The sequence below is a fragment of the Sciurus carolinensis genome, chromosome 9, assembly GCF_902686445.1.
Source record: "Sciurus carolinensis chromosome 9, mSciCar1.2, whole genome shotgun sequence".
Classification (NCBI taxonomy): Eukaryota; Metazoa; Chordata; class Mammalia; order Rodentia; family Sciuridae; genus Sciurus; species Sciurus carolinensis.
The window spans coordinates 18,726,871-18,754,321 of record NC_062221.1 but is presented as its reverse complement, the minus strand read 5'-3'; positions in this window follow the sequence as shown (position 1 = coordinate 18,754,321).

Below are 27,451 nucleotides of genomic sequence, written 5' to 3'. Positions count from 1 at the left end.
ATGATTTATATATGTCTAGTTATCTGGAGTGATTTCTATGGACCCCGGCGCATTGCTGCATAATTGTTAATTTTAACGCCATAATAGCTTCAGATGGAGGAAGAGATTAGGCATTTATTGCACAATTAAATGAAACATACTTGAGAATCACAAAGGGTTCCGTAATTATTTCAGACCATTAATAAAATGGGCATTAAATTATATGGGACACAAAAGGGAAAGGAAATAGATTTTCATTACAGCAATAGAAGCTGAGAGTAGTAATAGATCCTAGTTGAATTATCTTTCTCTCTCTCTCTCTGAAATTAATTGTTGCCCAGCTTATTTCAAAGCAAAATAAAGGAGGGAAAAAAAGTGTTTTAAAGAACCTCTGATGAAAGGGCTTTGTTTGATGGGGACAATAGCCAGTGATACACTCCAAAAAACAAGGTAATCTTTGATTCTGGCTCCTTGCCTTTGGTTACAACGACTTTAAAGGCAGTTAGCTCAGCAGCGTGGGCTTTCCCCACACCTGCCCAACTCTGGCACAAGGTGAGGACTCAGGTGGGACGGAGGGGGTCAAGTAAGGGTGAGTCACCGGCTTCTCTCCAGCTGCCCCCGAGGGGAGAACTCAGACCATTACTCACAATCCTAAGCGTTTCCACAGCATCCAGATCACCCACCTTGAACTTCTTGAAAGAAAATAAAAATGGAAGGAAGTTACTTCATCCATTGGATGATTCATTCAACATGCATAATTATCAGAACAATACTGTGAGGCAGGTACTAGTATTACCATTTCCATTTACAGATGAGGAAACCGAGAGCCGCGATGGTGAAGAAATTGTCCAAAACCCCACACCTGCTAATGGGGACAGTCAGCATTTTAAGATAAAGAAAATGTGTCTGTGCAGCAGGATTCAAGCAACCAAGGAGCTCCTGCTGAGGCCATGGTGCTACTGACGTTCCCTAGGGCTTGCGAGCGTCACTGTAATATCTGGTGACCTCTGTTGCTGGCTCTGCCTGAAAGCAGGAGAGGCCCTACCTCAGAGTCCAGGACCACCAGCTGAACACCTGTGTCCTTCCTCTGCTGCTCAGCTTCGCAGGGCTTGCTCAAGGCTGATATTTTACTCCTCAATCTTCAACTCTCGTGCCCCAGCCCCAGATACACAAACCAGAGCCATAGTTTGTAGGACTCAGATCAAAGTTCCCCATGACTCCATTAGGAAATCAGAGAGCTTGGCAATGATGACCCAGGTAACACAGGAACACCATGTTTAGGAAGAACTCAGAAGTAAAAGGGACAACATAAAAAGAAGGCTGGGGAGCTACAGATACCTCTGAAAGCCACCCAGATGTCAACATGATGTAGGTCAAGTTAAGAATGTGAACTAAGTTAAGTGACTTACAGCCACATGGACCTAAGACCCACAAGTCTGTGGATCTCCATTATTGACAAGATAAGCCACTCATAAGGCCGTGCTTCAGCTGACAGCTCTTCCACAATTTGTGGATTACCAAGATATCTAATCCTCTCTGTCAAGGGGTGTATTATTCAAGCAGGTAGTGAGAAAAAAGTGAATTCCAAATTCACCTGAAAATGAGGAAATGAGGAGAGAATACTTCCAGACCTGAACAAGTTATAAGCAGAGAGAGGTCAATACTCAACCAGGGTTGGTAATTTTTATGGAATCGTGGGAAACAGGTAAATCGTCAAGAGATTACCAATGACCTTAAAGAGTTTCAGTTTTGACTAAAAAGATTCTAGAGATTGTAAACCAGTGATTTTGAAATGATTTTCCCCGTTTTTTATCCATATACAAAAACCCTAGGTTTTATTTAGCTTCAACAAAGAAACTAATAAGGAAGAATGGTTTATTAACTGAAAAGGTCTAAGGTAAGGGACTTCCCTCCTAATAGCCTGGCTGACTAGACAGCACAAAATACCTTCCTTAATGACCTAATGTGACTACATCTGAAAATGTTGCAAGCAAATATTTACATGTGTAACTGAGGTGGAAATAAATAGGAAAAATTTCTTCCAGAGGTCAAATAAAACAACATAAACTGAAATTTCAAAGCCAAACCTGTGCCACAGATTATCACAGAATGATAAATATGTGAGATGAGCTGATGAATATGTTAATTTGCTTTATCATTTCATAATATATGTGTATATTATAACCTCATGTTGTACTTCATAAATATATACAAATATTATTTGTCATTTAAGAATAAAATAAAATTTTAAAAAATGTTAAAAGTAAATCTGAAAGTGATAAGCTTGAGCAGTAGCTTGAGAACCCTTAAGGGCAAGTGCCAATTCATGAACTCAAAACCTTGGAGATTAACCACTGTGAAGTGAAATGGAAAAAGAAATTTAAAGCTCAAGAAACATACAGGAAATATGCCCCAAATTCTTTATCATGCCAAACACCCAAAATGAGTGGTACCATTGGTGAAACTAGGAGTAAAATTATCCACCTTCCCCAGAGGAACCTAAAATCTCTGCATCACAATTTTGTGCAGAAAAATAACTACAGCAACAATAACAATAATCATCACAATTTCTAGAATCAACAGAAAATTTGCTACCCAAGGCTCTCTTATACTCACTCAGCTCTGGAGTTCAAACTTAGAATTCTCATAGTCAGTAATACACTCAGTATAGAAATTAAAATTAATTAAAGATTAGCAAAAATCTAAAGGGAGACATTCTAACTCCTCAGGACTCACAGACTAAGTTGGGTCAGACATGAAATTACAATAAAAAAAAGCATGAGCCATGATGAAGGAGACTCAGCAAAGACAACAAACCACAGACTTAGACATCTTCCCATGTCAGGTACTACAGTTATTGAAATTGTGTATACAGCTCATAAATATCTCTGTTCATAGTTCAGTGGTAGAGCACTTACCTAGCACGTACAAGGCCACATGAACAAAAATTTTTTAAAAATTTAAATCTCTGTATGAAACGTTTTTAAAAGGTGATAGAAATTTTATGTGATCAAAGAACAAGAATCTACAAAATTTATTTGATGACTAAATCAATCAAATAATAAAATTTGAATATAATGAGAAATTTAAAACTTACTGGTTGGGCTAAAAAGATTCAAAACAGCTGAAAAGAAAACGAATTGGTGAATGGATCTAAGGAAATTAAGCAGAATGGAGCACAGAAAAGCAAAGGAGGTAGAGCTTATGAAAGAAAGGGTAAGAGATGAAGGAGGGAATAGTTTTAGCAATCGGAAAAGGTCCGTGGAGGCCGTGAAAGTCAGCTGCTCAGATCCCTCTTTGAGAGTTGCTGGAAAGAATGCGGTCAACAGATCCTTCCAGATCTACCACACTCATGCCATGGCTGTTTCTTCCCCAGGTCGCTCCTAGCCAATTACTCAGTACCGTGAGGGCACCAGATCTGGAAATTCTTGCCCAACAGGACCCAAACAGGCAGTCTTTGCTCTGGGACACTCAGAGCGCAGAGAGGTCTAGTCGACACCTTCAGAGGTCAATATTCCAACCTTTCCTCTCTCTTCACAGGTATCAAAACTGCACTGCCGTCTGAAGGCTCTCCCTATCTCCTTCTGCTCTCTTTACCTCCAATAAATATTTTCATATCTAATCCAGCTTTTGCCATCTGTTTCTCAGAAGTCAATGAATGAAAGGTATATCTTAGAACACAAAGGGAAGAAGCCCTCATGAGGAACTCTTCTGATTTGTGTGACCACTTTAAGATGAAATATCATCCTTTTTTGGGGCTTTTATCCATGTGGTCCTCATAGAATTATCAAGGTACTGAGTTGCTTAAACCAGCTATAACTTCTCTCTCCCTATCTCTTCTTTTCCAAGCCCTTTTCCTCTCTCTCCCTCAGGAAGAGAGAAATTGATTTATATATAAGGAGAAAGGCCTAGGAATTTTTTTTTAAATGAAAATCATTAGACGGACGATTTGAGTTTTCCTTGTGTTGAGGTGGCCAAGTGAGTCTGTACCCAGAAAACACAGGTCCCTTTTATCGCCACCATACCTCGTCAGCTCATCTGTACTTTTGAAAAACGTTACTTCATTTTGAAAAAAGTTAAACTCCTAATAATCATTACCACCTATTTTTGGTGGTACATCTACAATTGCAGTTGCTCAATCATCCTCAAGTATTAATCCTATTGTCTCTAGGAACACTCCTTTTATTGAAGTCCTTATGTCTGATGTCAGCACTCTGTTGTTTGCATGATTTATCTTCTTCCATCTTTTTTTTTCTTTTGACCTATTTGTCCCTTTGTATTTAAAAATGTGTTTTTCAAGAATAAATTTTACTCATTTTGTTCTAGCCTGACAATCTGTCCTTTTATTTAAACCTTTTTTAATTCATTTACATTTAATGTAATTATTGGTGGGGCTGCGTATATGTCTCCCATGTTGTTATTTTCCATTTATCTCATTGTTTGTCTCTCCATTCTTCTTTTCCTGTATTTCCTTTCTTTTGTGTTAACCAAATACTTGTTAATGTGCCATGCACTTTTATTGTATTTCTTGTCGTATTATTTCACATTATTTTAGGTGGTTGCACCAATGACTTGTCCTAATATATTTAGAATTAATATTGAATCCCTTTCTGTAATATAAAAACTTCAAAATAGCACTTTCCCATTTATCCTCCATATTTAGTACTATTTCAACATATTTATATATACAATGATAAGTATCATAATTTTGTTTTAAGTAATTACATTGTCTTGATATATAACATATAGTTATGTATGTACACATATATGTATATATTGTATATAGTTATACATACACATACACACATACATTTACATTCTTCATTTCTTTGTATTTTCCTAGATTTAGTGTTATTTCTCTTCAACCTGAAGAACTTCTTTTAGTATCTCTTATAGGACAGGTTTGCCAGCAATACATTTTGTGAGTTTTATTTATATGAAAATTGTCCTTATTTTACCTTTATTTTTAAGACAATCTCATTGGATGTGAAGTTCTAGGTTGACAGTTTTTTCTTTCCGGGTTCTAAATATGTCATAATATGGTCTGACTACTGTTGTTTCTGATAAATCAGTCCTTTATTATGTCATTGTTCTGCTTTATGTGTGGCATTCCCTTTAACTGCCATGAAAATTTTCTTTTATCTTTGCAGTTTAACTGTGATGTGCCCAGTAGGAAAGTTTCTAGGATTTGTTTTCCTTGTATTATCTTGCTTATGATTTGTTGAGTTTCTCACATTTGTAAATTAGTATTTTCTATCAATGTTGTGAAGATTTTAGCCATTAGTTCTGTTTTATTCAAGTTTTCCATCACTGTGACCAAAAAACCTGACAAGAACAATTTTAGAGGAACAACAGTTTATTTGACACTCAGTGTCAGAGATCTTGGTCTATAGATGGCTGACTCCATTACTCTGGGTCTGAGTTGAGGCAGAACATCACGGCAAAAAGGTATGGAGGAGGAAAGCAGCTCAGGACACGGAAACAGGAAGCAGAGAGAGAAAGATACCTCTGCTCACTGTGGAAAAAACGTAACCCCCCAAATGGACACACCCAATGACCAACCTCCTCCTACCATGCCTACCTGTCTATAGTTCTACACTTACCACCTATCAGTAGATTAATGCACTGATTAGGTTAAGGCTCTTAGGTTAACCTCATCATTTCACCTCTGAACTTTCTTGCATTGTCTCACACATTAGCTTCAGGGGAACACCTCATACCTAAACCACAACAGTTTCTTAAATAACTTTTGTCTCTTTCTCATCTTTCCTTCTGGTACTATAATATGTCTTAGACCAGCTCATATTGTTCCACATCTCAAATTCTGTTCACTTTTCTTTGATTTTTTTTTCTCTCATTCTCAGACCAGATCATTTAAATTTATCTTATAATTCACTGATTCTTCTTTTTCTATTTTTGCCAACTCCAATTATCTGAGTCTATCCGGTGAACTTTTAATTTTAATAATCGTACTTGCAGCTTGTAGATTCCATTTCTCTGTTAAGATCCCTATATTTTAATCCACTAAAACTATTTTTTAATCTTTTAAGGTGAAATTTTATCTCTTTCTTTTTACAATTATTAACACATATTAATTGTACAAATTAATGAATTCACTGTGATATTTCCACATGTGCATACATCATGCATTGATCATGTTCATTAACCTCCTTTTTCCCCACCCTATACCCTTCCTAGTCCCTAAAAATACCTCTTAATTTCTTTCTTGTCCCCTCTGCCCCCTATCCTTCCCTGTCTCTATTGATCACTGTTTCACTTCATACATCTACAAGGTTGACTTACTCGTTTCCGTAAAGGAGTAAGAACATATGATATCTGTATTTCTGTGTTTGGCTTGTTTCACTCAACATAATGTTCTCTTGTTCTCATGGATGCATGCTTCTGAAAATGACAGGATTTTATTCCTTCTATGGCTCAGTAGTATCCCATTGTGTAAATGTGCTACATTTTCATTACCCATTCATCCACTGAAAGACATCTGGGTTAATTCCATAATTTGTCTATTATAAATAGTATTGCAACAAACATGGGGTGAAAATATCTTCATAATAACTAGACTTCATCTCCATTGTGGATCTATACAAAGTGGTGTAAATGCTGGATCCCTTGGTAGTTCCATTTTTAGTTCTTTGAGAAATCTCCATACTGTTTTCCATATGGCTATAAGAATTTACATTCCCACCAACATTGTGTAATGCTCCCTTTCTCTGCATCTTCACCAGCATTTATTTTCTTGTCTGTTTAATGATAAACATTCTAACTGGGAAGAGATAACTCATTGTTATGATTTTCATTTCTCTGTGATTGGTGAAATTTAGCATTTCATGCATTTGTTGGCCAGTCTTCTTTTGAGGAATGTCTATTTAGTTCTTTAACCCATATTTTAATTGGACTGTTCTATTTTTGTTGTTCAGTATTTTGAGTTTCCTCTATATTCTGGATTCCAATCCCTTGTTGGATGTGCCATTTCCAAATATTTTCTCCCTTTCTCATTAAAGTTGTCTCTTAATCCTGCTGATTGTTTCTTTTGCTGTGCAGGTGCTTCCAGGTTTGATGTAATACCATTTGTCTATTTTCATTTTTGTTGGCTGTGTTTCTGGGGTCCTATCTAAAAATTGTTGCTAGCAACAACATCTAGAAGTGTTTTCTGTTTTCTTGTAGCAATTTCATAGTTTGGGGTTTAATGTTTATGTCTTTGATCCATTTTTGACCAAAATGTGGAGAAAAAGGAATCTAGTTCCATACTTTTGCATACGCAAACCAATTTTACCAACATCATATACTGAAAAGACTGTCTTTTCTCCACTGTATGTTCATGACAACATTGTCATGATCATTCCCGTCCTTGGTTAAATTTATTCCTAAATATTTTATATTATTGAGGCGATTGTAAATAGGGTTGATATTTTAATTTCTTTTTCAATAAGTTCATTTGTGAATAAAAATGTTACTGTTTTTGTATGTTGGTTTTGTATCTTGCTACTTTACTGAATTTGTTTATAAGGTTGCGCAATTTTTAATGAATGATTTAGTTTTTTCTACATATAGAATCATGTCACCAGCAAACGTGGATAATATAACTTCATCCTTTTCCAGTTTGAATGCCTTTCTTTCTTTCTTGTGCCTAATTGCTCTTGCTAAGACTTCAGTACCATATTAAAGAAGAGTGGTAAAAGTACACATCCTGGTCTTGTTTTTAATCTTAGAGGAAACTTTTAGTTTTTCGCCATTCAGTATGATACTGGCCATGGGTTTTCATATATAGCCTTTATTATTATGAGGTATTTTTCTTCTACCTATTATCTTGAGAATTTTTAATCATCAAGAGATGTTGAATCCTATTGAGTGCTTTTTCTGTGTATATTGAAATCATCATATGGTTTTGTCCCTCATTCTGTTGATATGTTGTATCACATTTGTTTCCTTTGCATATGTTGAACATTCTTCCATCCCTGAAATGGATGGCACCTGATCATGGTATACAATCTTTTCAATGGGTTGTTGAAATCAATTTGCTAGTATCTTTATAATTTTTTGCATCTATATTCATCAGCAATTTTGGTCTGTCGATTTATTTTTTGTTGTGTCTTTTTCTGGTTTTGGTATAAGGATAATGTCAGTCTCATAAAAAGAGTTTGGAAAAATTCCTTCCATTTCAACTTTTTGGAACAATTTAAGAAGAATTTGGATTAATTCTATTTAAATGTTTTGAAGAATTCAACTGGAAAATCATCAGGTCCTGGACTTGTATTTGATTGTGTGTGTGTGTGTGTGTGTGTGTGTGTGTGTGTGTGTGAGAGAGAGAGAGAGAGAGAGAGAGAGAGAGAGATGGGAGCATGGGAGATTTTAATTATTGCCACATTATTGATCTGTTCAGATTTTCTACTTCTTGATTCAATTTTGGCAGGTTGTATGTGTTTGGGAATTTATTCATTTCTTCTAGGTATTCCAGTTTTTTAGTATACAATTATTCACAGTAGTTTTTAATGATTTTTGTTATTTCTGTGGTATCAATTATAATATCTTCTTTTCATCCCTAATTTTATTTATTTGAGCCTTCTTTTTTTTTTTGGTTCTTCGATAATCTAGCTAAAGGTTTCTCAATTTTATTGACAAGATGAATTATTTGTTTCATTAAGCTTTTGTAGTAATTTTCTTTTTAGTTTTGATTTTATTTATTTATACCCTGGTCTTTATTATTTCTTTCCTTCTACTAGTTTTGGGTTTGGCTTGCTCTTGCTTTTCTAAGTCTTTGAGGTACATTATTTGATTGAAACCTTTCTAGTTTTTTCTTTTAATGTATGCATTTATTGCTCTAAACTTCTCTTTCAATACTGTTTTTACTGTATTCCTCACATTTGGTACGTTGTATTCCCATGTTCACTAATTTTTAGAAATCTTTTGATTTCCCTTTTAATTTCTTCCATTACCCATTGATCATTTAGGAGCGTATTATTCAATTTCCATGCTTTTTATACTTTCCATTCTTCTTATTGATTTTTAAATTTTAATTCATTCTACTCTAAGAAGATACATGCATGACATTATTTCCCTTTTAAAATTCATTGAGACTTGATTTGTTACCTAACATATGATCTATTCTGGAGAAAGTTCCATGTGCTGATAATAAGAATATGTTTGCTGATTCTGTTGGAAGAACAGCTCTATAAATGTCTGTTAGGTCCATTTGCTCTATAGTGTAATTCAACTCAGCTATTTCTTTGTTGATTTTCTGTTTGTGTTACCTGTCCATTAAGAAAAGTAGGGTGTTGAAATCCCCCACTGTTATAAAGTTTCAAAGTCTATCCTTTCCTTTTCGATTTGATATTATTTGCTTTGTGTAGTTAGGTGGTCCTATTTTAGGTGCAGACATATTTATAACTGGTAAAACTTGTTGAATTGACCCTTTTATCAATATGTAAGATCAATATGATCAATATGATCAAAATGATCAATATGATCTTTTTTGTTTCTTATTACAGGTTTTTACTTAAAGGCTGTCTTACATAATATGAGTATAGCTATTCCTGCTTGTTTTTTATTTCCATTCTGGTGATATGTTTTTCAACTCTTTTCCCTTTTAGTCTATGTGTATCTTTACAGTGATGTGAATTTCTCGTAGGCAGCATGTAGTTGGGTCTTATTTTTTAATCCATTTAGCCAGTCTATAACTTCTGATCAGTAAGTTTAACCCATTTGCATTCAATGTTATCATTTATTAGCATGAACTTCTTCCTTTTGCTTTGTTAATTTGTCATTTTCTGCTTGCTTTGTATATTTTTTGTAACTTTCTACTTCTTTTAGTACTTAATTTTGTGATTTGGTAGTTTCCTGACATGTTAAATTTTAATTCTCATCTCTTTATTATATATCTGTTCTTCTAGTGGTTATTATATATCCAATGATGGTAGTTTTCATGCTTTCATTTCTAGTGTAGGACTTCTTAAGTAGTTTTGTGTGACTAGTCTGTTAGTGATAAATACCCTCCATTTCTGCTTATGTGGGAAAGACTTTATTTCTTCTTCAGTACTCAAGGATATTTTTCTGGGTATAGTATTCCTGGTTGGCAGTTTTTTTCTTTCAGTATTTTGAATACATATTCCCATTTTCTTCTTACCCATATGGTTTCTACTAAGAAATCTCCTATAAGTCTGATGGGTCTTCCCTTATATGTTATTTAATGCTTTTCTCTTGCTTTTTTTAGGATTCTTTTTGTCCAATACTTTTGACATTTGACTACAGTATGCCTTGGCGATGTTCTGTTTTGGGACCCTTTGATTTTCTAGAGTCTCTTAGAGGATTCAGGAAGTTTTCAGCCATTATTTGTGAAATAGGTTTCAGGGTCTTCCCCTTTTCTTATAAGGCATATATTTGGTCTCTTGACTGTGTATCATTTCTCTCATAGACTTCATTCATTCTTCTTCTCACTTTGTCTTCATTTGTTTCTTTTTTCCATTATTTCTTTCTGTTTCTTTTTTTATTTATTTATTTTTGATTCCTTGTACACAAATGGGGTACAACTTGTTTCTCCGGTTGTACATGAAGTAGAGGCATACGATTTGTGTAATCATACATGTACGTAGAGAAATGATGTTTGTCTCTTTCTGTTATTTTTCCTTCCCCCCACCCCCTCCCACCCCTCTTTTTCCTCTATACAATCCATCCTTCCTCCATTCTTTCCTCCCTCCCACCCCCAATTGTGTATTATCATCCACTTATCAGAGAGATCATTAAGCCTTTGGTTTTATGGGATTGGCTTATCTCACTTAGCATGATATTCTCCAACTTCATCCATTTGCCTGCAAATGCCATAATTTTATTCTTCTTTATGGTTGGGTAATGTTCCATTGCATATATACACAAGAGTTTCTTTATCCATTCATCAACTGAAGGGCACATAGTTTGGTTCCATAATCTAACTATTGTGAATTGAGCAGCTATGAACATTGATGTGGCTGCATCACTATAGTACACTGATTTTAAGTCCTTTGGGTATAGGCCAAGGAGTGGGATAGCTGGGTCAAATGGTGGTTCCATTCCAAGCTTTCTAAGGAACCTCCACACTGCTTTCCACAATGGCTGCACAAATTTGCAACCACACCAGCAACATATGAGTGTACCTTTTTCCCCACATCCTCGTCAACACATATTGTTGCTTGTATTCTTGATAATCACCATTCTAATTGGGATGAGATGGAATCTTAGGGTAGGTTTGATTTGCATTTCTCTTATTACTAGAGATGTTGAACATTTTTTCATATATGTGTTGATTGCTTGTAGATCTTCTTCTGTGAAGTGTCTGTTCATTTCCTTAGCCCATTTGTTGATTGGGTTATTTGTATTCTTGGTGTACAAGTTTTTTGAGATCTTTGTAGATTCTGGAGATTAGTGCTCTACCTGAAGTGTGTGTGGCAAAGATTTCCTCCCTCTCAGTAGGCTCTCTCTTCACATTGTTGATAGTTTCTGTTGCTCAGAAAGACTTTTTGGTTTGAATCTATCTGAATTATTGATTCCTGCTTTTATTTCTTGTGCTTTGGGAGTCATGTTAAGGAAGTCTGGTCCTAAGTTGACAAGATGAAGACTTTTTATTCTATAAGGTGCAGGGTCTCTAGTCTGATTCTGAGGTCCTTGATCCATTTTGTGTTGAATTTGTGCAAAGTGAGAGATAGGGGTTTAGTTTCATTCTGCTGCATATGGATTTCCAATTTTCCCAGCACCATTTGTTGAACAGGCTGTCTTTTCTTCATTGCATGTTTTTGACACCTTTGTCTAGTATGAGAAAACTGTATTTATTTGGGTTTGTGTCTGTGTCCTCTATTCTGTACCATTGATCTACCTGTCTATTTTGGTGCCAATACCATGCTGTTTTTGTTACTATTGCTTTGTAGTATAGTTGAAGGTCTGGTATGGCGATACCCCCTGCTTCACTCTTCCTGCTGAGGATTGCTTTAGCTATTCTGAGTCTCTTATCCTTCCAAATGAATTTCATGATTGCTTCCTCTATTTCTATGAGGTATATCATTGGGATTTTGAATGGAATTGCATTGAATCTGTATAGCACTTTTGGTCATATGGCCATTTTGACAATATTAATTCTACCTATTCAAGAACATAGGATATCTTTCCAGCTTCTAAGGTTTTCTTTAATTTCTTTCTTTAATGTTCTGTAGTTTTTATTGTAAGGTCTTTCACCTCTTCTGTTAGATTGATTCCCAAGTATTTTCTTTTAGGCTATTGTGAATGGAGTAGTTTTCCTAATTTCTCTTTCAGAGGATTCATCACTTATGAATAAAATGTATTAGATTTATGAGCATTGGTTTTATATCCTGCTACTTTACTGAATTCATTTATGAGTTCTAGAAGTTTTCTGGTGGAATTTTGTAGCTTTTCTAAATGTAGAATCATGTCATCAGCAAATAGGGACAGTTTGAGTTCTTCTTTTCCTATTCGTATCCCTTTAATTTCTTTGGTCTAATAGCTCCAACTAGAATTTCAAGGACGATGTTGAATAGAAGTGGTGAAAGAGGGCATCTCTACCTTGTTCAAGTTTTTAGGGGGGATGCTTTCAGTTTTTCTCCATGTAGAATGATGTTGGTCATGGGCTTAACATAGATAGCCTTTACAATGTTGAGGAATGTTCCTACTATTCCTATTTTTTCTAGTGTTTTGAGCATGAAGGGGTGCTGTGCTTTATCAAATGCTTTTTCTGCATCTGTTGAAATAATCATGTGATTCTTAACTTTAAGTCTGTTAATGTGGTGAATTACATTTATTGATTTCTGGATGTTGAACAAAATTTGCATCCCTGGGATGAAACCCACTTGATCATGGTGCTCTATCTTTTTAATATGTTTTTGTATGCAATTTGCTAAAATTTTGTTAAGAATTTTTGCAGCTATGTTCATTAAGGATATTGGTCTGAAATTTTCTTTCCTTGATGTGCCTTTGTCTGGTTTTGGTATCAGGGTGATATTAGCTTCATAGAATGAGTTTGGAAGGGTTCTCTCCTCTTCTATTTCATGGAATACTTTGAGGAGTGTCAGAATGAGCTCTTCTTTGAAGTTCTTGTGGAACTTGACTGAGAATCCATCTGGTCCTGGACTTTTCTTGATTGGTAGCCTTTTGATGATTTCTTCTATTTCATGTGCTTGAAATTGATCTATTTAAACTGTATATGTCCTCTGGATTAAATTTGGGTGGATCGTATGTCTCTAGAAACCTGTTGATGATGTCTTCAAGATTTTCTATTTTGTTGGAGTATAGATTTTCAAAATAGCTTCTAATTATGTTTTATATTTCAATAGTGTCTGTCATAATATTTACTTTTTCATTCCAAATTTTAGTAATTTTAGTTTTCTCTCTCTTTCTCTCTGTTAGTGTGGCTAAGGGTTTATCAATTTTGTTTATTTCTTCAAAGAACCAACTTTCTGTTTTGTCAATTTTTTGATTGTTTCTTTTGTTTCATTGATTTCAGCTCTGATTTTAACTATTTCCTGTCTTCTATTTTGGTGTTGATATGTTCTTCTTTTTCTAGGGTTTTGAACTATAATGTTAGGTCATTTATTTGTTGACTTTTCCTTCAACAATTGAATGTGCTCCACGCAATGAATTTTCTTCTTAGTACTGCTTTCATAGTGTCCCAGAGATTATGATGTGTTGTATCTTTGTTCTCTTAAGAATTTTTTATTTCCCCCCTGATGTCTTCTGTTATTCATGCATCATTCAATAGCATATTATTTAATCTCCAGGTGTGGAGTAGTTTCTGTTTTTTATTCTGTCACTTATTTCTAGTTTCAATCCATTATGATCTGATAGAATACAAGGTAGTATCCCTATCTTTTTGTATTTGCTAAGAGTAGCTTTGTTGTGTAACATATATTCTATTTTAGAGAAGGATCCATGTTCTGCTGAGAAGAAAGTGTATTCACTCATTGATGAATGGAATATTCTATATATGTCTGTTAAGTCTAAATTATTGATTGTGTTATTGAGATCTATGTTTTCTTTGTTCAATTTTTGTTTGGAAGATCTATCCAATGGTAAGAGAGGTGTGTTAAAGTCACCTAGTATTATTGTGTTGTGATCTATTTGGTTCCTGGAATTGAGAAGGATTTGTTTGACGTACATGGATGAGCCATTGTTTGGGGCATAAATATTTATGATTGTTATGTCTTGCTGATTTATGCTTCCCTTAAGCAGTATGAAATGTCCTTCTTTATCCCTTCTAACTAATTTTGGCCTGAAGTCTGCTTTATCTGATATGAGGATAGATACCCCTGCTTTTTTACTGAGTCCATGTGCATGGTATGTTTTTCCCCATCCTTTCACTTTTAGTCTGTGGATATCTTTTTCTATGAGATGAGTCTCTTGAAGGCAGCATATTGTTGGGTCTTTCTTTTTAATCCAATCTGCCAGCTTATATCTTTTGATTGATTAGTTCAGGCCATTTACATTCAGGGTTATTATTGAGATATGATTTGTATTCCCAGTCATTTGGCTCATTTTTGTTTTTTGACATGACTTGTTTTCTCCTTTATTTGGCTATTTATTTAGGGTAGTTCCTCCCTTTGCTGATTTACATTATTGTTTTTCATCTCTTCTTCATGGAATATTTTGCTAAGAATGTTCTATAGTGCTGACTTTCTTTTTGTAAACTCTTTTAGCTTTTGTTTACCATGGAAGGATTTTATTTCATCATCAAATCTGAAGGTAAGTTTTGCTGGGTATAAGATTTTTGGTTGGCATCCATTTTCTTTCAGAGCTTGAAAAATGCTGTTCCAGGTCCTTCTAGCTTTTAGGGTCTGGATTGAGAAATCTGCTGATATCTGTATTGGTTTCCCCCAAATGTAATTTGATTTTTTTCTCTCACAGCCTTTAAAATTCTATCTTTATTTTGTATGTTAGGTATTTTCATTATAGTGTGCCTTAGTGTGGATCTGTCATGATTTTGTGCATTTGGTGTCCTGTGAGCCTCTTGTATTTGATTTTCCATTTCAGTCTTCAGATTTGGGAAATTTTCTGGTATTATTTCATTGAACAGGTTGTTCATTCCTTTGGTTTGAATCTCTGTCCCTTCCTCAACCCCAATAATTCTTAAATTTGGCCTTTCCATGATATCCCATAATTCCTAGAGGTTCCATTTATGATTTCTTACCATCTTCTCTGTTTGTTCAACTTTGTTTTCAAGATTAAATATTTTGTCTTCAATGTCTGACGTTGTCTTCCAGGTGTTTTAGCCTATTGGTTATGCTTTCTATGGAGTTTTTAATTTGGTTTATTGTTTCCTTCATTTCAAGGATTTCTGTTTGGTTTTTTTTTCCAGAATCTCTCTTTATTAAAATGATATTTTGCTTCCTGTATTTGCTCTTTTAACTGTTGATTGGTGTGATCATTCAATGTCTGCATTTGCTCTCTTATTTCATCATTTGCTACTCTAATCATTTTAACTATGTACATTCTGAACTCCCTTTCAGACATTTCTTCTGCCATCTCTCATTGGATTTTATTGATGTAGCATCTAGTTTTGTTTGGGACACTTTCTTCCCTTGTTTTCTCATATTTCCCATGTATCTTCCCCTCTAGGAGTGCAAATCTGAGGTATTGCAGTTTCCCCCCTATAGATTTATAGTATCCTTGCTGGTTTCCAAAAACTCACCTTGAAGTGAGAGATCAATATTAGTGGCACACCATACAAAAATATGCATCCTTAACTCAAATAGTCCCTTTTAAGATATTAACCATATTGTCTTAATAAACAGAGATTATGAGTTCAACTATTATGTTCAGCTCAGTCAATAGGTTTGGAATAAGGACCACAATTTCTATTTGTGGACAAAGAGGATGGGGAAGAAATTGGTTGTTAGCATGTGAAAAGGGAGAAAGAGTCTCCAAGGAGACAGACAGATAAGAGGAAAATAGAGAGGATGAGAAAAATATTAATAAAAGTAGGAATAATAGTAAGTATAATAGGAATAATCATAATATTACTACCAATAAAAAAATCTACAATTAAACTATACAGTACTGTTCAAACCTCCTAGTCTTCAGTATCCTGATGCCTGGGAGGAACTTGATAATGCAGTGATCCAAGAAGGGTGCTGCCTCTCTAGGGTTGATGGCCTCCAGGTGGGGTATAACCCCTGCTATTGGGCAGAGGCACCTCCTTGTATTGACAGATGGTCAACCACAGCACAGGTGCTAAATCTCAGGTAGGGGCAGGGCTGGGCTGGGCCTGGGTCTCTGGGTCCCTCTTCCTATTTTGTTGTTGTTGTTGTTGTTATTGTTGTTGATGGTGTTAATTCATTGGAATGGTTTCCAAGTAGCAAAAATCTTTCTTTTGCTTATTCTCATCTGTGGTGGATACTCTCTATTGTATTTTTTTATTTCATTGATTAAGCATTTTAATGCCAATATTTCTAACTGGGTCTTTTCAAAAATTTTTTTATTTGTTCTCATTAGTTGTACATGACAGTAGAATGCATTTATACATTTTGATAGATCAGGCATAAATAGAGTGTAATTTCTCATTTTTTTAATTGTACATATTATAGGATCACATTGGCCATGCAGTCACGTATGTACATGAGGTAATAATGTCTGTTTTACTCTACTATCCTTCCTACCCCCATACTCCTACCCCTCCCTTGACTCCCCTCTACCTAATATAAAATTGGGTCTTTTTATGATTTGTCTCTGGCAAATTTCTCATTCACATCTTGCATTGTTTTTCTCATTTCTTTGTATTGTTTATCCAAATTATTTTGTATCTCACTGAGTTTCATTAGAACCATTATTTTAAATTCTTTTTCAAGTATCTCATAGATTTGCTTCAAATTCAGATCTATTTCTAGAGAATTGCTGTTCTCCTCTGGAAGTGTCAATATTTACTTTCCTGTTTCTTGCATGGTTTACACTGATGTCTGCATATCACATGTGTGACATTCATTTCTTCCAGTTTTATGAAATGAAGTCCTGGCACTGAGGAACATTGGTGGGGCCTTCCCCTGGTCCTTAGGGACAAACTTGCAGGATGCCAAGGCTGTCTGCACCAGCATTTGCAGTTCCAAGTTGTGGACTGGTTAGGATACCTTTCCTAGATCCCACCAGTAATGTGTCAGTGTTGATAGGGGTTGTGACCCTTGGTTGCTGCATTTGTAGAGCTTCAGGATTCATTCAGGAGCTCTCCCAGCTCCTGACGGACAGTCATGGGTGAAACAGGGTATTTCCATCAGTTTGCACAATCCCAAGACTGGAGTGTGGAGAGGACCTCCCCTAAACTGTACCTGGGGAGCACAGGCACTGACAGGGGACTGGAGCCACAGAACTCATCCAGTACTTTTCTCAGCTCTGGTCACACAGGTGAGACCAACACCTTGGAGCTATAGCCACCATCCCAAGTTTATGAGATTGGGAGGGGACGTCCGATATTATATATATATATATATACTGTTTTTGTATCTGTGTGTTAAATTCAATATTTGGCCCATATTAAAGGCAGTTTCTATTTATTTCTTTCTGACTATGGATCACATTTTCCTTTCTTGTTGCATTTCCATAATTTTGGTTGAAATCTGGACATTGTAAATAATACATTGCAGCAATTCTGGATTTGGTTGAATTCAGAAATGGTTGAAATTTTTTTTCTATTTGGCTCCTAACATGTCTGACTCAAACTGCAAACCTTATATCCCTCACTATGTGTAACAACTGGTTCAATTATGGCTTATTCTCCATGATTTTATTTCTAGTATATTTTTAGCCTGGACCCCTGGAACTTTTCTCTGAGTCTATGTAACTTTGAATATCAGAGATTAAAACCAGGCAAGGTTTTTCCCCTCAAAGTTTATTGATAAAAGCAAACAAATAGGCAATATCAATCTGCTACGACAAATTGTGTAATAGAAATATATGCAAGGTATACAAATAGTACAGAATAGAAAGAGCAATTAAATCTGAAAGAAACTAGTGTTCCAGGATAATTTCATACCAGAGGTAACATCTAGGCTGAGTTTTGAAAGCTAAATTGTAATTTACAGTTTGATGCAGAAAGAGGACATTTCACGTTGAGGAATGTCTAAGAACAGATGTTTGCCTAAGAATGCAAGTCAGTTGACACAGCTAGATAGACCATAAGACATTAGAGAAAATAAAGCAGGAGATGGAAACAGGATGCATATCATAAACAACCAGTACACCAGGTTAAGGGTAAGTGCCTCATTCTGATGATGATGATGAGCCACCGAATGGTTGTAAGCTAGGTGAAGGGCAGATTGAGGTAGTACAGGTAGGGGACAATGGTGGCATGGTGGTTGGTGGTAGGGCAGTTGGTGAGAATAAGAGAGCAGTACTGAAAGCTAAAACCAGAGGCAAAATAGAGCTTAGTGTTTGGGAGAGGAAGGAGGCAAGGATGACTCTAAAGACTTCTGCTTAGGATGTCAGATAGAGGATAGTTCCACTTAGACGAGGTAGGCAATGCAGGAAGGACCAGGAGGATTGGGGTGAGGAGGAGGGCAGATAATGTGCTTTGATGTACTGAGGTCAAGGTTCTAGGGAAAATCAGAAGACTGGCAGGCACTGAACATACATCTCCGTCGTGCTCTGGAAACACAGGTGAGGAGGAGCCTGGAGAGAGTGTAGACTGAGAAAAGAGGCTATCTGAGAACAACACCTGAGAGACCCTCATGATTAAGAAATGGGCCATAAAGGTGATCAACCAGAGAAAAAGAGTTGACGGTAGCTGATTCAGCAGAGGCAGAGTACCAGAGTGGCAGCACACCTGACTCTGCAGACACGTCTCCTGCTGCAATCTTGTCCTCAGCTATGTCTAGATTTAGCATTAGCCCCCGTCTCCCTTGCTCCTAATCCAGACCTCCTGCCCTTACTAATTAATTAGAAAACTCCTAAAAGATACATTATCCCCCAAAGTGTTATTGTCTTATTAACAACTTCCATCCAGTTGCAAATCAATTGTAGTTCTTTAAGTGTAGCAAAGCAGTCCCTTAGCAAGATCATCCCATCCATCAAATGTCAGCATGAGGTACTGGTGATGAAGTCCTATAGAGACTTGGGGTCAGGCTCATTAGCCAGAACATCCTTCAGTTTAATTCTCTATGGATTCCCCTTAGTACCCTTCGCCACAGAGTCCCTCAGTCCTGGGCCCCAGTAAGGGAGATGGTATGTCCTGAGGAGGATTAATCAGTTGGAAATCCTTGCAGTTCTTAGGAACCCCAAAATGGAGACGTTTCATTGCTCTCACAAACACATACATGCACATCTACAAAACAGCATGAGGAGCACATTTAAAGAGAGAACAGACTGGATGTGGACTTAAACAAATGTTCTTTAAGGATCCAGAATTCACTTGCACCATTAATTCCAAATTGCATAAATCTCTTAACTGAAAAGAGATACATCTTCTAAGAGAAAAAGCAATAACTAAGTAACAATGAAAAGACTAAGTGTCGAGGCACATTCTTTCCTAAATTTCAGAAGATACATTCTTATAATCAAAGAGTATTTAAGTAAATTTTAAGTAGTTCTGAAATGGAGTCAGGAGAATAAGTTTTGAAGTAGGAACAGCATCAGGTAGAGTAGTAGAGACTGGATGTGGTGGTATACGGGAGGGAAGTAAGAAAAAGACAGAACGTGAAAGGACTTGCAGCTTTTATGAAAACTCAGGGTGTCTAAGGACAGAAAAATGCTAGAACAATAGTTAATGAGATTGCTAAAGGGTGACTGTCATTTGCTATCATTGCATTATATTTAATTTAAGGCTCAGTGGCTCAAAAGATCTGAAACTGCATTTAGGGTATGCTGTCATTAGATAACAATTTGGGCCTTGGTCCCCAGCAAGACAGTCCCAGAGAGTGAGAACCTGCATATTCACATACAGGATTTAAGAAAAATATACCCCATTAATATGTACAACTTTTATGTTTTTTGTTTATCAGTTAAAAATAAATTAGAAAAAACCTACAGCTTACTTTGATATATTCAGGCAAAGATGTTTCATTTGAATCATCAAATTTTTAATCTAACTTCCAGTTTATAGAAAATACAAAAGATATGGGAACAAGCTAATGATTTCCAGGAAGAAAAAACAAACAAACCCAGGTAGGACAATTTTCAGGATATGGTTAGGATCTCTTCAAGCAATAATATTATAGGGTGAGGAACTGCACTAGATAATAAAAGACCTGAGGGGATATAATACCCACACTAAGGTGTCCTTCTACATTAGATCCTGGGTTGGACATGTTTTTGAGATAATTAGGGAAATGTGAATATGGGTTGTATGTTATTTTAAATTATTTTTTTAAATACAACTGTTATTTTTGCTATGTAATCAAATATTTTGACTTTTTTTGGGGGGGGACACTACTGGGGATTGAACTCAGGACACTCTCCCATGGAGCTCCGCCTCATTTGCTGGGTCACTCTGTATCTAGCCCAGGGTTTGGCACATGGAGGGATTCCGTGAGTAGTTGCTGAATGAGTAAATAAGTTCATAGGGCCATTGCCAGAATTTTTTTTTTTTTTTTTTTAATTCTATATATTTTTTGCTTTATTCAATTTTAATTGCAAATTATTCTACCCAGTTTTCTCTTTAATCCACAAAAGATTCAATAATATTATGATCATTTTCCACAACTTTTGGATATCATGCCCTCTATCATCTTATTTCCTAAAATCATTTTTTCCCAGCAGAAAATAAGGAGAATTCAAATAAGAAGAAATTTCCTAGCATGAGAGGAAAAAGCCTTTAAGTTATCTCTTCTAAAAGTTTTATGCTTATTACCATCTTTTAGCTTTCCCCTAATGCTCATAAGCAAAAGATTTCATGTGTTATTTCTGTAATTCGGTAGTTTTCATTTAAATTATGCATTAAAAATGAATATCTATCCTAAAACAATTGGCATGATTAATTATCTACTAAATTTTTCATTTCAGAAAAGGCAATATTTTACACCAATATGGTTAAGGAACTTTTTAAGACTCTTACTTTTTTAGGTTCCTGACTTTTAAAGTTAAAAAGAAACATTTATTTTAAGTCAGGAATCAAGCTAAAAATTCCTTTAATTCCATGTTCCTATTTTACAGATTCACTGCTTCTTTATAGATAATATTTAAAGATCTACATTTAATTCACAATTATGTTTTCAAGATAATATAGAAAATTATTTGTATTTATAGTGAGAATGTGTATAAGAATTAATTTCATACAAAATTAAAACTAATTAAATCTAAATGCAGATTTTAATACACATTTAATACACATAGCCTTACCATTTTCACAAAATTTAAAAATGTGTTAAAATTTTTTTTTTTTTTTATTTTATTCATTTTTTTTTTATTTATTTATTTTTTTTACGTTTACATAGGGTAATGATGTTTATTATATTTTTCCCCTCCCCCCCACCCCTCCCACCCCTCCCACCCCTCCCACCCCTCTTTTCCCTCTACACAGTCCTTCTTTCCTTCATTCTTACTGCTCTCCTTAGCCTAACTCTAAACCTATCCCTAAACCTAATGCTAGCCCCTCCCACCCCCCATTATATGTCCTCATCCGCTTATCAGCGAGATCATTTGTCCTTTAGTTTTTTGAGATTGGCTTATCTCACTTAGCATGATATTCTCCAATTTCGACCATTTGCCTACAAATGCCATAATTTTATCATTCTTCATTGCGGAGTAATATTCCATTGTATAAATATGCCACAGTTTCTTTATCCATTCATCAACTGAAGGGCATCTAGGTTGGTTCCACAATCTGGCTATGGTGAATTGAGCAGCAATGAACATTGATGTGGCTGTATCTCTGTAGTATGCTGATTTTAAGTCCTTTGGGTATAGGCCAAGGAGTGGGATAGCTGGGTCAAATGGTGTTTCCATTCCAAGCTTTCTGAGGAATCTCCACACTGCTTTCCAGAGTGGTTGCACTAATTTGCAACCCCACCAGCAATGTATGAGTGTTCCTTTTTCACCACATCCTCGCCAACACCTATTGTTGCTTGTATTCTTGATAATCGCCATTCTAATTGGGGTGAGATGAAATCTTAGGGTGGTTTTGATTTGCATTTCCCTTATTACTAGGGATGTTGAACATTTTTTCATATATCTGGTGATTACTTGTACATCTTCTTCTGTGAAGTGTCTGTTCATTTCCTTAGCCCATTTGTTGATTGGATTATTTGTATTCTTCGTGTAGAGTTTTTTGAGTTCTTTATAGATTCTGGAAATTAGCGCTCTATCTGAGGTATGGTTGGCAAAGATATTCTCCCACTCTGTAGGCTCTCTCTTCACATTTCTGATAGTTTCCTTTGCTGAGAGAAAGCTTTTTAGTTTGAATCTATCCCAGTTGTTTATTCTTGCTTTTATTTCTTGTGCTATGGGAGTCCTGTTAAGGAAATCTGATCCTGAGCCAACAAGTTGAAGATTTGGACCTACTTTTTCTTCTATAAGATGCAGGGTCTCTGGTCTGATTCCGAGGTCCTTGATCCATTTTGAGTTGAGTTTTGTGTAGGGTGAGAGATAGGGGTTTAGTTTCATTCTATTGCATATAGTTTTCCAGTTTTCCCAGCACCATTTGTTGAAGAGGCTATCTTTTCTCCATTGCATATTGTTGGAACCTTTGTCTAGTATGAGAAAATTGTATTTATTTGGGTTTGTGTCCATGTCCTCTATTCTGTACCATTGATCTACCTGTCTATTTTGGTACCAATACCATGCCGTTTTTGTTACTATTGCTTTGTAGTAGAGTTGAAGATCTGGTATTGCAATACCCCCTGCTTCGCTCTTGCTACTGAGGATTGCTTTAGCTATTCTAGGTTTTTTATTCTTCCAGATGAATTTCATAATTGCTTGCTCTATTTCTGCGAGGTACATCATTGGGATTTTAATTGGAATTGCATTGAATCTGTATAGAACTTTAGGTAGTATAGCCATTTTGACGATATTAATTCTGCCTATCCAGGAACATGGGAGATCTTTCCATCTTCTAAGGTTTTCTTGAATTTCTTTCTTTAGTGTTCTGTAGTTCTCATTGTAGAGGTCTTTCACCTCTTTTGTGAGATTGATTCCCAAGTATTTTATTTTTTTCGATGCTATTGTGAATGGAGTAGTTTTCCTAATTTCTCTTTCTGAAGATTCATCACTTATGTATAAAAATGCATTGGATTTATGAGCATTGATCTTGTAACCTGCTACTTTACTGAATTCACTTATGAGTTCTAAAAGTTTTCTGGTGGAATTTCCAGGTTCCTCTAAATATATAATCATGTCATCAGCGAACAGGGATAGTTTGAGTTCATCTTTTCCTATTCGTATCCCTTTAATTTCTTTGGTTTGTCTGATTGCTCTGGCTAGAGTCTCAAGGACGATGTTGAATAGAAGCGGTGAAAGAGGGCATCCCTGCCTTGTTCCAGTTTTTAGGGGGAACGCTTTCAGTTTTTCACCATTTAGAATGATATTAGCCATGGGCTTAGCGTAGATGGCCTTTATAATGTTTAGGAATGTTCCCATTACCCCAATTTTTTCTAGTGTTTTGAGCATGAAGGGATGCTGTATTTTATCAAATGCTTTTTCTGCATCTATTGAAATAATCATGTGATTCTTAACTTTAAGTCTGTTGATATGGTGAATGACATTTATTGATTTCCGAATGTTGAACCAACCTTGCATCCCTGGGATAAAACCCACTTGATCGTGGTGCACTATTTTTTTAATATATATTTGTATGCGATTTGCTAAAATTTTGTTGAGAATTTTTGCATCGATGTTCATTAAGGATATTGGTCTGAAATTTTCTTTCCTTGATGTGTCTCTGTCTGGTTTAGGTATCAGGGTGATATTGGCTTCATAGAACGAGTTTGGTAGGGTTCCCTCCTCTTCTATTTCATGGAATAGTTTGAGGAGTATTGGAATGAGCTCTTCTTTAAAGGTTTTATAGAACTCGGCTGAGAACCCATCTGGTCCTGGACTTTTCTTTGTTGGTAGGCTTTTGATGACCTCTTCTATTTCATTGCTTGAAATTGGTTTATTTAAGTTGTGTATGTCCTCCTCGTTCAGTTTAGGTAGTTCATATGTCTCTAGAAATTTGTTGATGTCTTCAAGGTTTTCTGTTTTGTTGGAGTATAGATTTTCGAAATAGCTTCTAATTATGTCTTGTATTTCACTCGTGTCTGTTGTGATGTTTCCTTGTTCATTCCGAATTTTAGTAATTTGAGTTTTCTCCCTCTTTCTCTTTGTTAGTGTGGCTAAGGGTTTATCAATTTTATTTATTTTTTCAAAGAACCAACTATTTATTTTATTAATTTTTCCGATTGTTTCTTTTGTTTCGATTTCGTTGATTTCGGCTCTGATTTTAACTATTTCCTGTCTTCTACTACTTTTGGTATTGGTCTGCTCTTCTTTTTCTAGTGCTTTGAGCTGTAGTGTTAACTCGTTTATTTGTTGATTTCTACTTCTTTTTTTGAATGCACCCCATGAAATAAATCTTCCTCTAAGTACTGCTTTCATAGTGTCCCAGAGATTTTGATATGATGTGTCTTTGTTCTCGTTTACTTCTAAGAATTTTTTTATTTCCCTCCTGATGTCTTCTGTTATCCATTCATCATATAATAGTGTATTATTTAGTCTCCAGGTATTGGAGAAGTTTCTGTTTTTTATTCTGTCATTTATTTCTAATTTCAATCCATTATGATCTGATAGAGTACAAGGTAGTATCTCTATCTTCTTGTATTTACTAACAGTAGCTTTGTGGCATAAAATATGGTCTATTTTAGAGAAGGATCCATGTGCTGCTGAGAAGAAAGTGTATTCATTCTTTGTTGGATGGTATATTCTATATATGTCCGTTAAGTCTAAATTGCTGATTGTGTTGTTGAGATCTATAGTTTCTTTATTCAATTTTTGTTTGGACGATCTATCCAGTGGTGAGAGAGGTGTGTTAAAATCGCCTAGTATTATTGTGTTGTGGTCTATTTGATTTCTGGAATTGAGAAGGATTTGTTTGACGTACGTGGATGAGCCAATGTTCGGGGCATAGATATTTATGATTGTTATGTCTTGCTGATTTATGCTTCCCTTAAGCAGCATGTAATGTCCTTCTTTATCCCTTCTGACTAGTTTTGGTTTGAAGTCCACATTATCTGAGATGAGGATGGATACTCCAGCTTTTTTGCTGTGTCCGTGTGCATGGTATGTTTTTCCCCATCCTTTCACCTTTAGTCTATGGGTGTCTCTTTCTATGAGATGTGTCTCTTGCAGGCAGCATATTGTTGGATTTTTCTTTTTAATCCAATCTGCCAGTCTGTGTCTTTTGATTGATGAATTCAGGCCATTAACATTCAGGGTTATTATTGTGATATGATTTGTATTCCCAGTCAATTGACTCATATTTGTTTTTGACATGATTTGGTTTCTCCTTTATTTGGCTATTCCTTTAGGCTAGCGCCTCCTGTTGCTGATTTGCATCGTTGTTTTTCATCTCTTCCTCATGGAATATTTTGCTGAGAATGTTCTGTAATGCTGGCTTTCTTTTTGTAAATTCCTTTAGCTTTTGTTTATCATGGAAGGATCTTATTTCATCGTCAAATTTGAAGGTAAGTTTTGCTGGGTATAAGATTCTTGGTTGGCATCCATTTTCTTTCAGGGCTTGGTATATGTTGTTCCAGGCCCTTCTAGCTTTTAGGGTCTGGATTGAAAAATCTGCTGATATTCTTATTGGTTTCCCTCTGAATGTAATTTGATTCTTTTCTCTGGCGGCCTTTAAAATTCTGTCTTTATTTTGTATGTTAGGTATTTTCATAATAATGTGCCTTGGTGTGGGTCTGTTGTAATTTTGTATGTTTGGAGTTCTATAAGCCTCTTGTACTTGGTTTTCCATTTCGTTCTTCAGATTTGGGAAATTTTCTGTTATTATTTCATTGAATAGATTGTTCATTCCTTTGGTTTGTTTCTCTAAGCCTTCCTCAATCCCAATAATTCTCAAATTTGGCCTTTTCATGATATCCCATAGTTCTTGGAGATTCTGTTCATGATTTCTTACCATCTTCTCTGTTTGTTCCACTTTGTTTTCAAGGTTAAATATTTTGTCTTCAATGTCTGAGGTTCTGTCTTCCAGGTGTTCTATCCTATTGGTTATGCTTTCTATGGAGTTTTTAACTTGGTTTATTGTTTCCTTCATTTCAAGGATTTCAGTTTGGTTTTTTTTCAGTATCTCTAACTCTTTATTGAAATGATCTCTTGCTTCCCGTATTTGGTCTTTTAACTGTTGATTGGTGCGATCATTTAATGCCTGCATTTGCTCTTTCATCTCCTCCTTCAATGCCTGCATTTGCTCTTTCATCTCCTCATTAGCTTCCCTGATCGTTTTAATTACGTACATTCTGAACTCCCTTTCTGACATTTCTTCTGCTCTGCTGTCATTGGGTTTTATTGATGTAGTATCTAGGTTTGTTTGGGACATTTTCTTCCCTTGTTTTCTCATAATGGTCAGTTGTCAGTGGGACCCTGAGATATTGCAGTTTTCCACTATTGGCTTATAGTGTCCCAGTAGATTTCCAGTGTATCACCTCCCAGCCTTCAGCAGCCTGATGTCTTGGAGGAATCTGATAAAGCAGCTCATTCGAAGAATACTGCCCCTAGCCCCCTACTGGTTCCACGTTTTGGAACTGGCTCTGTGCGGAAATGCTCTCACTGTGGGCCTGCACTGTGCAGCTGGCCGTGTGGGAAGAGCCCACTGCCGGAGTGTGGAAGACTACCTTGGGAAGACTCAAGCTGCCCTGCCCGGCTCTGCTAAGCCACCTCTATCTGGGCCTGCCACCCGGGCTGAGCTTTACCCGGTGGGCAGACTCACCCGTGGCTCCACTTCAGTCCGAGTCTCTCAATGCCTCCCCTTCTTAACTCCTGGGTTCTGGAGCGACCGGGGGTGCAGTCTCCCTCTAGGCCGCCATCTTGGATCGCCCCGTGAAGAGAGCCCGCAGCCGGAGTGGGCAGAGCCGCCTGAAGAGGTCTCCGGCTGCCCTGTCCTTATCCCTGAGGCTGATTGCAGATCGAGGCTCTCCGCTGGTTCTTTGCAGGAGTACACTGCACTGCAGCAGCTCCGGGACTCGGAGCGTGCTCTGTTCAGACAGGCTCTCACTAGCCGGCCAGTTCCGTTCCGAGAACCTGGAGAAGCTGGCTGTGTGGGCGGGGCCCACCGCCGGAGTGCGCAGGACTGCCTGTGGATGACTCTAGCTGCCCTGCCCGGCTCCGATAAGCCACCTCTATCTGGGCCTGCCACCCGGGCCGAGCTTTACCCAGTGGGCAGACTCACCCGTGGCTCCACTTCAGTCCGAGTCTCTCAATGCCTCCCCTTCTTAACTCCTGGGTTCTGGAGCGACCGGGGGTGCAGTCTCCCTCTAGGCCGCCATCTTGGATCGCCCCGTGAAGAGAGCCCGCAGCCGGAGTA